Below are 18,253 nucleotides of genomic sequence, written 5' to 3'. Positions count from 1 at the left end.
TCATTTCTTTTTGGTGAAAACATTAAAAACATTTTCTTTTACTTTTTTGAAATATATAGGACATTATCATTATCTATTAGTTTGACTTTTCAATTTATGAACTTTCTTAAGACTAGGTCTTCATGTGGAAATGCTTGGAAAATTTAATTATCTGTAAGTGTTTAATTATATCTGATTTTCTTGATGGTTATAAAGTTCAATACTATATTTAGTTTTCTTTTGTATTTCTTTGTTCTCTATCAGTACAAATGTGAATATTCTGTGTTCATTATATTCATTTTTCTCCTTTTTTTTTTTTTTTTTTTGCAGTGGGATTGAACCTAGGGGCATTCTATCACTGAGTAATATTAATATCCCCCAGCCCATTTTTTAATCTTATTTTTGAGACAGCTTCTCACTAAGTTGCTGAGTCTGGCCTGGAACTTGTGATCCTCCTGCCTCATCCTCTGGATTCTCTGGGATTACAGTTGCACCTGGCTTGCCTACTGTCATTGATATCATTTTTCTTCTGCTTTTCTGTGAACCAAGCTTTCTTTTGCTAGGCTTCCCAAGCCACAGAATGATTTTCAATGGACTGTACTACTTTTCAGAATTGCTTGAGTTTGATTGCTGTAACTGAATCTCGCTCTGGATTGTTTGCTGTCATCAAAAGTATTTACAACCAAACAGATAACAGTCTTAACTGCTGGCTTCATCATAGAGTCACTTATCCCTCCTAGTGTGAGAACTAGAGGTCAAAGCTGAGAAGATTCAATAGGGAAAAGACAGATATTCAAATAAATCTTTCCATTTAAAATCCCCTCTTTATTTTAGAGTTTATGATCTTTAATGTCTTCCCCTCTCTGTCTTTTCCTTCATTTATCTTACTATCTTTCAGGTACTATTAAATTTTAGGCTTAACTATATTAAATTTCTGACATTTTAATCTTTTCTTCTTTTTTTAAAACTTGGTGCATATGCAAATATTTTATTGTTCCAAGCTGAAGGCAAATGGGTTTTTTTAATACTTTTACTCAATATAATATCAAATTGTTTTTCTTATTCAATGAATGAACCTTAAACATTATTATTTAGATTGATGTTTTACAATCCAGATGACCATAAAATGGTTGGTTGGATCACAAACAAATGGCCATATTCAATTTTATTGGCCAAATATTGTGTTTCCAGTCACTTTGATAGGTTAATTGATTGGGCTCTGTTGTGTATTTAAAATGTTTTGGCATTGGAAATGGCAAGACAAAATGACTTTACCATAAAATAGTTGAGCTGATAATGGATATAGGCACTTTCTTTCCTTATCAAATTTAACTTATAAAGGATTTGCTGCTTTTACTGGATTCCTTTCTTTGGAATATGTTCCTGTCATCCCCATGAGTCAATTTCTCCTTTTAAGGCAAAGTCTAAGATGCCTGCTTACATATCCATTAGAGGAAAATGACTTTATATACAATATGGTTAAATAGAATGATTGGTTCTTGTAGTTGGAGGGACATCTGAAAGCTCTCTAAAGCCAACTTTGACTACAAGCATGAATGAATTTCACTTTACCACTTGTGTTTTACACAATCTCATTTCAGAAAACAAATTTATAAGTAATTTTTTACTTAAAATGTTAATTTTCTTTTTATCTAATTACAAGCGAGCACAATGTAGACATTGTGAATATATTATTTCTCATACTAACATAATTTAATTAATTGCGGTTATCTAACCAACACAAAAGACATTATTTTTATGGTTTTTTAAAAGAAAGATTCTGTCTTCTCTCAGCATTGCTCATCAAGAGGGCAAATTCTTTCATTTGCATGAGCTCACTCAGCTCATTTTTAGCTTCTCCATTTATTTACATATTTATTTTACCTCATTTTTTCTGCTACTATTAATCTTTACATTTGATTGGTGTAGTATATTTTTAAACATTCACTTTGAAAGAGTGGTTTGATCTAGACTTCATTTCTCATTCAGACTTCTGAAATTCCTATGATACTCAGACTCTAAGTTTGTCCTTTGGTCACATTGAACATTGTAGAACTGAAGGACTACAATTATTCAGACTTTTCCTCAAAGATGTCATTCTTAGAACTTTATAAGAAGGATGGTGTCAGATATGCTAAAACTTGGGCTCTTTCTTCCCCTCCTTTTAACTTTTCCCCTCCTTCCCTGTTATTATGACTAGCTCAAACTTCTTTCTTTTTAAGAGATCTTATTTCAACATTATTTAACACTTTTAAAAAAAAAAAAATCTTTCATTTACTTAATCTTTTTTTTTTTTCTTAGCACAAGCATTCATCTGCAGTTACAGAAAGGGTAATACATTTGTAAGAATTACTTCAGTTAACTTCACTTGGGTCTAGTGATTCTCAAACTCAGAAGCATTTGATGGCTCTCTGTCAAAGTTCTTGTTCTGACATTCAATATGAACTCTACTATATGTACCTCTCCCCTAAAATTTTGTATTGTTTGCTTTGTTTGACCTCTCAGTAATCTAATAATTGGGCTACTTATTTTTCCTGATTGTTCTAATTTTGTGCCTTTAATAATGCTATCTCCAACAAATTTGTTTTTCTCACTAGGCCCTCCATTATCTTCTCTCTCTTTGGACATATTTGTAATTCAAGACTCATAGGCCTTAAGAACAGATCTGATAAAAGTCATATGCCAGTTACCTTCATGAAGGAAAAGCAAATACAGGTTAAATCTCTTATTTCTACTTTTTCAGATATACCTACTCTTGATCCCATGAAAAGCAGAACCATGCTTTGTGGGTATTTTACTGCCTATGTTCCCAGCATATATGTGTGTGTGTGCTTGTACACACACAGTTCCCCCCCGCAATAAAACCTTGTAACGATCTTCTTTAAGCATCCCTTGCTTTTTCTTTGTTTAATATTTATTTTAAACCTGTGATACCTGCTTTTTATTAAAAAAAGTAGTTAGAATAATGTTCCACACTATATACCATTGGAAATATACTTGTTAAGCCTAAATTGATGGGAGTGTGTTCCTATCAATGTATAATGATAAGATACTATGTAATAAACAATGTGTAATAATAAAGGAGAATCATAAAAATTGGAGTGATGTGTTAGAATGCATTTCTATCTTTTCTGATATTCCAGGAATTAACTCAACCCCCAATCTGGTCCTTCCTCCAATAATTACTACAAGCTAATCTAAAAATGCTCATATTGCTGCTAATAAGATGTTCTTTGAAGAAATTCTGGAGGTTTTTTTTTTTTTTTTTTTTTCCAGTTAACCATGCAGTGGACACAGTCACTAAAAGTAACAAAAAGGAAAGCAAACCAATATGGCACATATCCATTTACATTGTGTACTCAAATCACATGAGAGTCATTTTATTGAGTTTGTATATGTGTCTTTGTTGGTTTTGTGTTGCTATAACAGAATAGCTCTGACTGGATAATTTATAAAGAATAGAGATTTATTTGGCTCACAGTTCTGGAGATTGGGAAATCCAAGAATATGACACTAAAATCTTATAATGATCTTTCTGTGTCATCTATGGTGGAAGGCAAAATGGCATGAGAGAGATGGCAATATGGAACCAAACTTTTTTTAACAAACCCACTATTGTGATAACTAAGCCACTGCTATGATAGAAACATTAATCCATTCACGAGGGCAGAGCCCTAGTAACCTAATCACCTCTTATAGGTTCTACCTCTCAGCACTGTTGCATTGGGTATTAAGTTTCCAGTACATGAGTTTTGGGTGACACATACATACATATCACTCTGTTTACATATTTCTTTTCTTTAGGCTACCTCCCTACTCCTTCCTAGCCTGTGGAGAGGGAACAGAGTGTGCATCAAGTATATTACTGGTACGTTACTTACATCCTTTACTTTTAATTCAATACAGATAGTTTCTACAGGGTATCTAAATAGCTGCTCTAACTTGATTAAACCAAGTAACTGATAGAATTGTCTTTCTGTTACCAATCATTTACTTGTTAATTCAATATTCATTGACTACATGTTTTGAAATTTTCTTGAAAGTGAGCTGTTGGGATCATTTAGTTTCTGTTTTTATTGTTTCCTCTGGAAAATCTGGAACCCTATACAGGATTTGCATTTCATGTCTCTTTCATCTTTCCTCCTCCTGCATTTCTATATCTTTGCTATTTCCTCTAGAATCATGTTTATCCTTAATATAACTTATATGATTTTTTCCATGTCCTTTCTTTTTAGTGACTTTACTGGATTATAAATCTATCAAAGAATTTATTCTTTTACTATTAAGTAAAATTGTTAAAATTTTGCTTTTGTCATGATTTTTTTAACTTGTGTGTGTGTGTGTGTGTGTGTGTGTGTGTGTTTGTGCTGCTGTTCTTGATTAAAAAAAAAAAAATTTCTTGTGTTACTCCCTCTTTTGGTGGACTCCTGAAATCTTTCTTATTAATTATCTGCAGATATAGGATTTTCCTTGTGGATTTGGGGTGATGTCCTGTTTTCTGTTTATCCTAGTATTTCTTTTTATATTTTTTTTTAGTTATAGTTGACACAATACCTTAATTTTATTTATTTATTTTTATGTGGTGCTGAGGATAGAAACCAGGGCCTCACACCTAGGCCAGCGCTCTACCACCGAGTCACAAACCCAGCCCAATCCTAGTATTTCTTATGCACTCTACAAGAAATCTAATCTCAGTGTTTCATAACAGGATGGCCGGATAGAATGTCCTGGGCTCTTTTCTATTTGGGTGCTGGAAGGTATAGACTTAGACTAGTGTAGATGGCCACTCTATCTCCATCCAGGACTTCTGCAAATCATCTACTATGAATTTTGTTTCTAGAATTTTTCTCAGTACTTTATATATATACTTGGATTCATGAAGATTTTGTAAGGACTTTAGTGGGGGGGCTATCCAATAATTAACCTGCTCCCTTAGTTTCACAGAGAAAAAAGTGTACCTTGTATACTTTATTTATGAACACATTCCAAGAGAAATATTGGAAGTTTCAAAAATGAGGATCCTTTTTGCAAAAGAGGTTTCTAGTGTGAAGACAGCTCTGTTAAGAGGAACTAATGATATATTGATTAATGTGAATTGATCTTGGGGTTATCTTTTTATTCTTCTTCCATCTACCATCTAATTCTGACACTTTTGGTTCTTTGGTATTGAATTTCTGCTTTGAAGCAAAATTCTACCCTATAATAGTCATCTCAGTTATATTTATCTGACATAGATAAGCTACAGACCCTGTTGGATCATGATCTTTGTCATCCATAATAATCCCCAGAATCAGCCAGCTTCAGCAATAGATAACCTTATCCATATGATTTAGCTTGAGAAATACTCAATTGCCTTTTACCAAAAAAAAAAAAGTAAACCTTTTCTGAGTATAAATAAAACTTTCCCTGAAGACATACCAATAGGCATAAAAATATGCCAGGTAAATGCTCTCATATAGGCTGGAGTTAATGACAATGAAATGTTATGAAATGGCTGGATCTGAGGACCACTCAGCTGGTGGAGATTGATCACTTTACCTATCCATATATTTTTTCTGGGGAATAAGATATTCCTTTACTATCAGTTTAACTGCCTTTCAGTATACTGCCACCTCTTGCTCCTAAACACAGATGCAACTAAATATTAAACAGGAAGCCAATAAAATTAAACGGAATAATACGAATGTGGCAACCCATAGATTTCTTTATTCTTAAACATTTTAAAGTATTTTAGAAGTGTCAAATATTGTTTTACCCCATGCATCCAAGCAGCTGTGCCTGCAGATAGTCAAAGCAGTCTTCTTCAAACCCTTAGTTGACATAGTAGCATCAATTTCTACTCAACATGGGGAAGTAGGGATAGATTTCAAACTTTTCTAGATCCTGCAACAGAAAAGTAATGGATGGCAAGAAGAAAACAGTATCTTAAAGGGAAATTCCCTCTAACTTGAAAACTTTTACTTTAGATTTAGAACGAACTTCAAAAGGGTACATTCTTAGGAATGCAGGACTAGTACCAGGATTTCAAATACCAACCTGTAGTTGTCAATAAAATAACAGGACAGCCAATTTCTTGGCAATCATTCTGCCACAAAATTCACAAAACAGCTTTGGGAAGAGGGGAGAAATAGAAATTCTCTTGGGACTTGCATTTTACAGAAGTTTACAAAAATCATCAGGACTCTTAGAAAACTTGTCAGCTGGCCATGCTGAGTAAGTGATTAAAAGAGAATATAAATTTTGAGAGACTTGTTTTGAGAAGACAGAAAAATAAAAGAACTGAGACTCTAAGGATTCTGGAAAGACCTGCTGAGCCACAGCAGTGGCGGTGCTGAGGCGTTCAATATGTGACCCAGTTGTTTTCAATGATTTTGATCCCTAATACATTATAGCTGCCATTGCCAATGTCTGTGCACAGAACAGGTGAATATTGGCAAAGTTGACCACTGCCAAGAAACCCTGATGGTTGGATCATATTCCTCTCATTCACTTGCATCATGCATGTCTTTTCCAATTAATACATCCAAGAAATGTGTTTTGGCAAGGCTGAAGATTCTGCTACTATTGTTTCAGCCCTCACTGGGCTCATGGTTGTTCACTTATGTTGCGATTCTCCTCCGGTACCAGATCACCTATACCCCTAAAGAGAAGGGGCCAACTTTAATTGAAATACAAACATAATGAAAGATAACTCCCTTAAGTTAATTTCTTTCTCTCTCTCTTTCTTTCTTTCTTTTTTTCTTTCTTTCTTCCTTTCTTTCTCTCTTCCTTTCTTTATTCACTATAAATTGATTTAGAAATGAAACATGAGTTTTATGGGCAGAGACAGATTTGCACAAATGCTGAAATGAATTAAATGGAAAGATCTTGCAAACCTGAACTCAATATCCACTTATATTGTTCAAAAATACACCCTTTTGATCATGCCATTCTGTTTGCTTTTAAGTCATATTCTGTTTTAAGAATATTCAGAGACAAAAATAACGAATGTCAAAATAAGGAAGCAATCAGTTGAAGACCTTTCAGAGTATATTTGAGGTTTATTTTTTTCTTTATTTTTTTTAAATTTAAGACTGTATATACCCATAATCCAAGCAGCTAAAGTTTGTTCTAAGTTTAAAATCAGCTTAGCATATTTCTAGCTCTTTCCTTATATATTCTCAATCAACATGATGGCCAAAGGCTTACTGTAATGTCTGCAGAAAAGTTACTAAGATATTTTAAATCAGGAAAAATTCATTCTTCTGATGTAACCACATGAACACCTAACTTATATAGTTTTCAGTATCTTTTAAATAAATCTGTGCATGGAATCATAAAGCTCATAGTAGCAGAGTTCCATTTTGAATGCATGTTTTATTTTTTTTATTTTAAACTCAAATAATAGATTGGACCACAGATTAGTGCCTTATTTGAAATACAGACATCAATAAATTCAGAACAGCATAGTTTCTAAAAATATACTTTCTATCCTATATGGAAAAGACTTTAGGAATAAAGATCTAGAAGAGAAACACATTTTACTTATTGATGGTGAACATTTTGGAGTCAAGAGTGAATGTCTCCTCTTAGCTAAGTCAAACTAAAAGCCCAGAACAGTTTCTATTCTTTTTTCCACTTTTCCTTAACACATAGTTAAAATATTTAATTAAATATGTATTGAGTTTTTATGTTTACCCTGGGTTACACCTTTGCAATATCAAATAATTATTCAATTGAGAAAAGAAAATCTATTAGGTAGATGGAGTCCAGCAGGTAGGATAAAATTTTAGTTGATAGGGTGAATAATGTTTAGGAAATGATTTTATGGTTTTTGACTTCTTCTGCCATAAATTTTGCTAACAAAGAACACATGGGAATATCTATATATAATTCCAAAAGAATAAAGTGTTGTGTTATAGATTTTGGGGTTGTAATTTTGAACAGATTTTTTTTTCTCATAGAAACTATGTCATGAGAGTGTTTGGTTACAGTGAGTCTTGGGAACTACACTGAATTTAAAGTACTTAAAATTACTTGAGTTAAAATTGCTAATAATAATAGCAATAGCAAACTGTCACTTTTGACACTGTTTTGTTGTGAAAAAACTAAATTTTTACTAGGGTTCTTAGGAGCTAATAGTTTTGCAGAAAGTATGAGATGAAAGATAACTTCTCACTTGATCTTATTTGATAAGTAAGAAAAGTGAATCTTAGAATAAATCATGGTGAGGACAAGTGACTTACTTGATTTTGTGACTGATTAATATAGACTATGACCCATATTCCCATCTTCCAGTGTAGTTCTTTTGTAGTATTACACAGCTGAGGACTACATCAATTGAGTTAGGTCTGATTTTTTTTTTTTACAACTTTGAAACTTTGGTAAAAATCATGATTTTTTTTGAAATATAAAAATCTAAGAGATTAGAGTGTATTCAAGTTCATGGTAATTACCAAAATATTCATTCATTGCTTATTATGTGCCAGGTTATGTGAAGGATAGAAAGGTAAGAAAGATCCTCACCTACTTGTCCAGTGGAGATCTATTGTTTCAAGACTTAGAAACATGAAGGAAACTGCCTAAAATGCCTAATACATACTGTTTTTTTTTTTTTTTAACATCAATGGCTAAATTTTGTTATTTTACTGTGTGCAATTATGCATTGAATATGATTTGCTAAATTCAATGCTAAAATATGCATTGAATATGATTTGCCTTCCTTTTATGTCTTTTGGCTACTTGGACCTGTCTTGTAAGACAATAAAATAGTATAATTTTTAGGAATCTAGAAAAATGGCAAAGATGAGAATATAGCACTGTGGAAGGTGATATTTTAAAACAACAGTATGTGATCAATTTGACTGTTCTTTGAATATTTAATTATTTTATCTTTGTAATACGTCACTTTTAAAATACATTGAATTCTAATGTCCATTTTTCAGCTCCTTTCTGGGAATTTTCTTTAGTAGAAATAAACAACTACTAGAAATTCATTTGGAAGTGTGAAACATACAAGGCTCACTGATACTCTTTCATTACATCAAAGCTTAGTTTTGAATAAAGCATCTGGGAATGAGAGCTACAAAATTCACTAAGTGTTTTGCTTTTTAATTCTGGATAAATGTGGGGGAATAATCCTTAGGATCATAATTTAGTATCACACATAATTTTAAAAGGGCACACACAATGATGAATTTTTAAAGTTAAGCACTTAAAATATGTTTTATAATTTTTCAAATTCTACCAACAGGGAAAAGATCACAGCTAAAATAAATACTTATCTATACTGAATGTTACAATATTCACTTCAGTAAATTTTCTTTAGATGTATTTATTCTCTAATGATAAGTGAGAATTAATTTTAATTTGGAAATTTTAGTGGTTGTTTCTTTAGATATCAACTAACTTGTCCATAATTAAAACTTACTAGTTTTTAATTAGGCATAGATTAGTTATTTAAGTTAATGAATCAGAACATGTTGAGAAAGGCAACCATATAATTAGAAAAGTAGTTTTCTCTAAGGCCTACTGTCCACTGGAATTTAACTTTGATGGGAACCAGAATAGAATGGATTTGTACCCAAAGGATATAAGTATAAAGCCATGATTCTTCTGATTTATTTTACTATTGAACCTATAGTAAATTAGAATATAGATCTTCCCCATAGAGCAAACAGATAGAGTTCTGTTAAGTTTTCAAACAAGCTGTGAAAGTAGCCTATTTGTTCAAAGGAGAGACTTATGTCATGAAAAGTTTTAGCAACGTCTCCAAAGCATTAATTCCTGGAGGACATGTATTGTATGTTTTGTGGCTTAATACAGGTTTTCCTTATGGGAGGAAGATGGGCAGAGCCTGATGGATATTTTGCACATTTTGAAATATAACAGTTTAGGATATGAAGACATAGGCAGGAGAGAGTTAAAATGCATTGAAGATTAATTAGTAGCTTGATAAGCTCAACTGATCGACAGGTGGTTCTGCAAAGGAGCTATTATCCTGATGAGACTTAGCTGAGTAGTCAGTTACTTAGATAAATAGGTTTTCAGAAATTTTTGAAAGAAAGCTATGTAAAATTTCACCTTCCTGGGACTAATGTTTCTTAAAAATAATAGCAAAGCTATGGAAAACTTTATGGGTATACATAGTTTTATTTCTCAAGTAATTAAAGCCATAAATATCATTAGAATTTCTACCAATTAATTTGAAGTCCTATTCTTTATTTAGCTGGTTAATATCTAATAATTGTTGTTACTAATAGAGGTTATCTAATAAAATCTATACTAGCTAATATTGAGCACTGTTAAATAAATAAGTCTGAAAATAACTCCATAACTATACACAGAATTGTCCCACAGAATTTGTTATGGTTTTACCTATAGCTATAGATTAATTTATCATTTTAGTGTCATAAAACTGTGAACAAATAAAAGAACCCAGAGTTTTTACCATCCCATTAGAATCTTTTAGTCTGTGGAAAATGGAAACTAAGAACTATCTTTGTTCATAGCTTTTTAAACATTTATTTTCTTTTCCCCAGCTTGAAAAACTGAAGACAGGTGGGAGGCAGGATAAGCGGTAGGTATAATATAAATCTTCAGTTTTTATTTTAGGCAGTGAACGGTAGCACTTCAGCAAGGCCTTGATTCGATGTTATGTACTGTGCTACCTGTAACAACTTAGATGGTGTTTGTTTAAAGGCTGATAGATAGCTGTGACCCCTTCTCTTTCCCCTGTTCTCTGCTCATAGTTAGAGTGATGTATTAGCTTCTCCCTGGCATAACAAAAGCTTGCAAAAACCTAGTTGCCTTTTTTTTTTTTTTTTTTGCAGGGGGCAGAGTTTGAATGCTTTATAAAATAAAACAAAAAATCCGTGCTGGTCATTTATCTTCTTGCAGTTTGAATTGTGCAGTTTCTTTCCAATTCTTTCCATGTATTACTCCTGACAATACAAGAGGGAAGAACATATTTCTCCAAAATCTTGTTATTAATATTTTTACTTACATCATCTTGAGTATATAGCCAGAGTATATTGGAAGCTTAAACACATAAACTACATTTATACATAGAATATTAGATGAAAGTTTGAGAGAACATTTTAGATTAAATCACATAAGCCCAATGTGTATTTTCTTTACCCAAACATACATGTTCCTCATGTTTGATTTCATAAACTATTAATTTCTCATTTAATGTATGTGCTGTAAAATCATGTCAGAACATCAAGCTCTGATTTCTAAAAATGATTATAAGTGTAGAAATATTTACAATACAGAAAAAACATGGATTACACCCTTTATTCATTTTTAAAATATTTTTGCAGCAAAATAAAATCCACTTTTATATGACTGGAAGAACAAACTTAGAGCTCACTATGAAATAGATTCATAATAAAAAAGGGAAAATTTTATTTAATTTCCTGTTCAACAATTTCATTCTTCCATGTTTTATGATAATGAAAATGTTTGAATATATTGCTAGTGTACAACAGCATTGTTTCTTAGTATCTTTTCAAAAATAGTTTATACAGGAATGGAAGCAATCTAGCCAAGTTGGGAGAACATAGCTTTCAAAAGAACTGAATTCTAGTCTTAGCTCTGTCACTTACCCCAGATATGAGATTAAGAAAGTTATCTACCTGCTTTGGGCTTCCATATTTTAATCTGGAAACTTGGAATAGTTGTATCTACTTTAAAGAATGATTGTGAGTTAAAAGCCAACCAGAACTGGTGCTGTTACTCCCTCTGTCTTGTCTATTTAGTACACTGGCATGCTGTTAGCACTCAGTTAAGTGTGAACTGACAGAAAAAAAGAAAGATTCCCAGAGCTTAGAGCTTAAAGACTTAGAAGATTTTCTATGACAGGTGGGTCAAATGTTAGAGAGGAACAGGGCTTTAGAGTTTGTATCTAGTGACTGACTCTTACATTTAATTGGTGGTGAAAATGAAACAGGGAAATCAAGATCTTGCTCAGAATTATTCACTTGGTCAGTTGCAGATACAGAACCAGAACTCATCTCTTCATGCTTAGATTGGTGCCTATTACATTGACCACATGATGGTGTAATCCATGATCTGTATTTTATCTTTTAAGTCATTATGTTGCAACCAAAATAATATTCAGAACAAGCATTTCTATAATCACTTAGTCAATTCAAAGTTAACCACCATCCCTTCCATAGTAACATGTTAGTATTAGTCAAAAAATTGTAGCTAATGAAGACTCCACTTACATCTTGCCTTGTTTAATCTTTCACTTAGATGTCCTTATTACCAGCTCCATTGTGGAAGGCCCAAGGGATACCCAGAAGACACACAAGCCCTGGAGAGGACAGACACTTACACAAGGGCATTACCACATCCTAGTGTCATTTGTAAATGAGGTGGGGACAAGGTGCAGGAAGGGCTGTGGAGCAGACACAGAGCAAAGGACAACATTCCAGTTAAAATAAGCAGGAGAAAGACAGAAATACATCAAGGTCAAATACAAATTAAGCAGTTTGGTTTTGATTGGGTAGAGCTTAGCCTTTAACTGGAACATCAGTGGGAAAAGAAGCAGAACAGGTCAGCATGTGAGGAGTTTGGTCCTTTTTATGTGCCTTTATATTTCAACAGTTTAGCTGTAGAAAATGGCTATCAAGTTATCTAACAAATTCTGAACAGTAGAGTTGTCAATATGTTCAACAAACATTTACTGCGCATTTGGTTGGTACATTGAACAAAATCTTTCCACAGGTCGTAAGATTTACAGGGAACAATTATTAGTATGAAAAGAAAAAAAAATACATTGGGAAATTAGCCTTTGACCTAAGGTACCAAGGATAGGAGACAGATAACAGTGATGGGAATACAAGGTTAAGGGAATATTCTATAAACTGTGTCCACTGGGCTGACACTCCATGCTTTACCTTTTAAAAGGCAATTTACCTACAGCCCTACCTGGCTTAAGTCATCAGGATATGTTAAACATTTCTAAGCTAACAACCTGTTATCTACAGGGAAATGCAGGCCCAAAATTCCATTAAAAAAATACAAACTACTCTGAAGGGAAGGGGGACTATAGCATGGGCTAAAGTGTCCTATGTAGTATGGACTTGAAAGTCTGATGTAATCCTGCTGTCAGTCAAATGTCAAAGAAGCCTGTTGCAGTGGCACATGCCTGTGATCCCAGCAGCTCGGGAAGCTAAGGCAGGAGGATTACAAGTTTGAAGCCAGCCTCAGCAACTTAGTGAGGCCCTAAACAACTCAGTGAGACTCTGTCTCTAAAAAAAATACAAAATATGGCTGGGGATGTGGCTCAGTGGTTGAGTGTCCCTGAGTTCAATCCTTGAAACATTCCTCCCCCCAAAAAAATTCAAGGGGTGGACCTGGGTGGGACTCTCTGGAAACTTCCCTAGGAACCTCAGTGAAACTGGAGGTCAGGAGAGGCACATCATCTTTCTCTCTGTGAGGACCCACTCTCGCCTTTGAGAGTTTCCCCTTGTCCTCTTTCCTATTCCTTGTAATAAATTAATGCCTATTATATTCTGAGTGACATGTCTGAAATCTTTCTTGTATGATAGCAAGAATTGGGGTGAAGGGTCTTGGTGCTGCCTCAGTTTTGGAGGAGGCCCTCTAATGTTACACCACCATGAAGTGACCTCTAAGAAAACATTTGTCAGACAAGCATTAAATATGGGTAAGGTGTGTATCATTCAATGGAATGTAACTGCAAGGATCTTTAATTTTTAATTGGGAAGACATATTTCTGGACACATTTGCCATATTATTTCTGGGGTGAGGGCAAAGGGGAGCTTCTCTGTAGATATTATGCCCTCAGCATACAGCAATGGTGACCCAGCCACAGTAAAGAGGCACAGCAAAGGGACTTGGGTAAGACAGTACATGTGCTGTGGCACTTACTTAATTCTGCAATGCAGTAGGTTTTACCCCTGTTTTGCACTCTGCAGAGATGATAAAAACCAATTTCCTGTCATTATTTAAATTAATATTCTCTTCTGGTATGTGGCTAAAGTGGCACCCAGGAGTTTGCTGCCTAAGGAAAGAAGAAAAGACATTTGAAAATTAATGACATCTTTGTCTAGCAAAAAGGTAACAGAAAAGCAAAGTTGTTAACATAAAAATGGGCATTTTAAGGGAGAAAATACATTAAGCTGTAGTAAAAACAGAAATGCATCTGTTCTTTATTTTTTCTTTTTGAATGTGTTCTCCCCATCAGTTTCAACAAAGAAGTGATGTTTTTCACACCATCTCTACCCATGAACAAAACTTTCAACTGACAATATGTAGAAACATTAAAAATGAGAGAAAAAAAATCTGGGCTTCAAAAATGGTTAGAAATGAGACATTTGCCTAAACTGTCAGTCTTTTAAAGTTTGGTTTTAAATTGACAGTAAGTAGATAATCTGGAAAAACAAACAAATAAAACCAAAAACAATGTTATTGAATTTCACCTGTACTTGTAGAGTAATTCCCACAAGAGGAAGGACTATATAATCATACTGTTCCAAATATGGATTTAGATCAATTGTTAGTAATGTGAAAACTATATATGATCTAGATATTTTTTCAATAAACCATCTGAACTGCATTATTTTGGATGAGTTAAGATCTCAAGGTTTCGTCCATTTCTCATTTTCACCTGGGTATACCATTCTTTCCAAAATACTACTGAGCTGTGATCTTCTGTTTCCTTGCTCCATCTCTCAACTCATTTCATCATCTACTTTGCTCTTACAGAGCTGTTTCTGGGTTGAACAGCTGAAGTCAAGGAGCCTGCAGTAGAAGTGCATTGCCTGAGGTTTTGAGCCTGGTGCTGAAGGAAGCAAGATGTCTTCTCATTCCTCCTCCACTGCAATGGAAAGGGAAGATGATTTGTTCTCACTCAAGCTTCTCCAGTCTCAGTAGTTGTTAGAGTCTGTAAACAAGTCAAGATGGCGCCTGGCATTTTGGGGAGGGAGTGGTTTGTGAAGTAATGCCAGGGAGTCATTAAGTGTGGAGATTCCTTATTGGTTGACTCCTGTATCTTGTTTATGTTAATTAAGATAAGCTGTGTGTAATGTATATATACCCCTCAGGTCCTACAATAAACGGCTCCTACTCCTGCTGTATCAATGTACACAAGTTGTTCTTCACCCCCCGGTTATTTTGCCCAGCCATCCGGGCTGCGGCAAGTAGTCAGGAAACCAGACAGGCACTTCTCCCCATATCTCATAAAGCTTTCCCTATCTGATTCCAGACCACCCTGAGTAACTCTTTCTCATTGAATAACTATAAGGGAAACTCGGATATTATTGTGAAATAATTATTTACAATTGCATATTTATATACAATATCATGGTCAAGAATGAAAAGAAAAAGATCACAATATTGCCCAATATACCAAGGGGAGGGGTCCTCCTAGGAATTATGGCTGGGACAGTTTTAATGGTTAACAATGAAGAAAGGCAGGGAAAGGTATTTATTGCTCAAATATAAGAAGCAAACTGGAGAAAAGAATCTAGATTTTAGTTTTAGATCAAATGAGCTGGGTCACTTTTAAAGAAAGGGTTGGTCCTTCAAATTTCCCTATCCCAGAAATGATTCTGAGTTTAGCAGGTGTTCCTGCTCCAGCTGACACACTTCTTTCCTTCACGGGTTTCAGGGTTCTAATCATGGCTTCAATTCAGTAGCTACAGTGGCTTGGGAAATGATTCCCTTCCTTTTTCAAATAAGAAACATTTATGATTTGTTAAATGTGACCCTTCATGTGTTTCTATGTGTAAACTAGTAGCTGGATGTTAACAAGATTTAGACTAGAGCTTTGTGAACACACCATTTCTCTTTGCAATGCATATCAGAGCTGGGCAGTGTGTACATAGACATTCTGAAGCAGGGCACCATGCCATCTTTGATCTAGATTCTTTACACTTGCAGTTTTATGGAAAAAATTCTCTAACCTTTTGTATTTTGGAAGCAAGAAAGAAATGAAGGGTGAGAGAAGGGGAGAGTTGCAAGCAAATTAAAAAATGACTTGAATGTCAATTGTGATTTTAATTCCTGTGAGTTTATGTCTCAACTTTTGAAAAAACACTCTGTGGAAACTTTTTAAAAATAGTCATGAGAAATGAAAGAAGAGGAAATGGTTATCTACCAAGTGTAAAGCACATTTTTCTTGGTACTGAATTTTAGCCTGGAATGAATTTTTATGACCATATTATAAACCTCTGAAAATAGAGTTTAGTGGAGTGCTGAAACTGTCTTAAATATATTTTACAGGCAAATGTGCTCCTGGAATGTTTTTTGTAAAGGTAAAGATATTAATTTTATGCAATCCATATGTATGTGTGTTTTAAAACATTTGAGGGGTTACTTACTTTCAGCATAACTAGCACATAATCAAAGATAGAACAGAATGATTTGAAGAGTTTTTAAAGAAGACATTATACATGCTGTCTGTCAAAGGTTCTGCATAATTCATTTCATTTTAATACCATGATGCATTTAGCTCCTTTACAATCTAAGCACTGGGTAAGATGGATCAGTTTAGTATGATTCTGGAATTTCCTCCTCAAAACCAATGCCCATTTAATTTCTGATGAGAGTATTCAATCAAACTGAAAAAAAGGTCTCCTTTCCCATCACGAATCATGCAGTTTTAATTCCAAAAATTGATCTGAGAATTTAGAAACAACAAAATTGATTTTTTCATTATATCATCTTTACTAATATTTAAAAGAAAAAATGTTATGATTGGTCTATGCTGCATTTTAACTTAAGATTCTCAGTTTGCAGAAATATTTTGATAATAAAGTTTTAATTAAATTTTGAAGACAAACAGTGTCTCCCATAATAGGCATCACATTTTTCACCATTTTAAGGTGATTTAAACTAATTTGACTATGTCACTATGGGGAAAAGTCTCCAAGCTTTAAGTTTTCTTCTTTTTCTGCCAAGGCAAAAGATACAAACTAACTAAAAGTAAAGGCCATGATGAAATCCAAACAATTCTTTTAAGAAGTTTTGAAGCAAATTTAAATTTGAATATTTTTGAACTCGAATGCAAAAGGAAAGGAGGAGGAAAGGGAAAAAGGACAGGAAGGAAGAGGGAGGAGAGTAAGGAAGGAAAAAAGGAATTCACTAATTGGGTAGAAGTTTGGGGAAACTGTGCTTACATAGAAAATTCCTTGGGAAAAGAAATGCCAGCTCTTTGTGATGTCTTGTATAGAGCAGGGTCACATGTGATCCCACCCATCACTCACCACACCCTGTTTTGGTTTTAGTCTAGGCAAAGCACTACAATGACAGAGGGAGCTAGGTCCAAGGAGAGTAATCTACATAATTAGGTGTCTGAAGATTGTAGCTGAGAAACTATGGGAAAAGACCTTACTCAAGATCATAAAATTAAGAATTAATAATAAAATATGATGCCATTTCCAACTATTAGTAGAATGACTTATGAAGAAATAATTAGTCCTATGGAATGCAAAACCTCTTAGTACCTAAGAGTCTTTCTGATTGTACCTACATACATACCTTTAAGTAGCGCACTTGTAGAATTACTCTTTACTAGATACATTACATCACTGAAATATGATACTGATGCATCCTGAATCACTGACTATCCCTTGCTGAACTTTTGTTTTGTTTTAAAGTTTTTTTTTTTTTTTTTAAAGATGAGCACAATATCTTTATTTATTTATTTTTATGTGGTGCTGAGGATTGAACCCAGTACCTCACATGTGCGAGACAAGCGCTCTACCACTGAGCTATAATCCCAGCCCCACCTTGGTGAACTTTTGAAACTTTCATGGAGGTGACATGTCCATGGAGTAATAAGTGGGTGTTTGGCTCTTTACAGGAAGCACTGAGGGGAACCTATCTGTGTACCTCTGCTACTTTACTCTGGCTTGGGAGAAAAGTGAGCATTAAGCAAAATAACACTAGGAAGAAAAGAAATGCTATTGTGACTAAACAGTAAGAGATCTTTGAACACTGGGAACATATGAGACATTAGCTCACACTGTTTTATAGTTACAACTTGAATTTCTATATATAAGGCATACCTGTAGTAAAGCTGAAGTTAGGAGGTCAACCAACTTAAGAGTGCTCTCTGGTATATGGGCAATGAGTTTACAGCAGCAATTTGCTCCATTGATAAATAGGGGTGGTGTGAGAATTAGGTATGATAATTGAGGTCACTTGTGGCTTACTGTAGTTACTTAATAATTTCTGTTTCTGATGCTGTAAAAGTTGTTATTATTACTCAGACACAGAGGCAGTAAGCAAGAATCCCTCTATTGCAGTGGATCTCAAC

The 18,253-nt window shown here is 34.0% G+C and overlaps 1 long non-coding RNA gene across 1 annotated transcript; it reads left to right on the top strand.

Moving 5' to 3' along the window:
• Positions 1 to 3,735: 3,735 nt before the first annotated feature.
• Positions 3,736 to 14,950, top strand: LOC125613000. Its single transcript, XR_007343513.1, has 3 exons — positions 3,736 to 3,847; positions 10,500 to 10,537; positions 14,698 to 14,950. It is a non-coding gene; the product is annotated as an uncharacterized LOC125613000 (long non-coding RNA).
• The last annotated feature ends 3,303 nt before the right edge of the window (positions 14,951 to 18,253 follow it).

This window comes from Marmota marmota, unplaced genomic scaffold (genome assembly GCF_001458135.2).
Source record: "Marmota marmota marmota unplaced genomic scaffold, marMar, whole genome shotgun sequence".
In the NCBI taxonomy this organism is placed as follows: Eukaryota; Metazoa; Chordata; class Mammalia; order Rodentia; family Sciuridae; genus Marmota; species Marmota marmota.
Note: the sequence above shows the minus strand (reverse complement) of the source record. Positions and strands in the feature narration are given on the sequence as shown.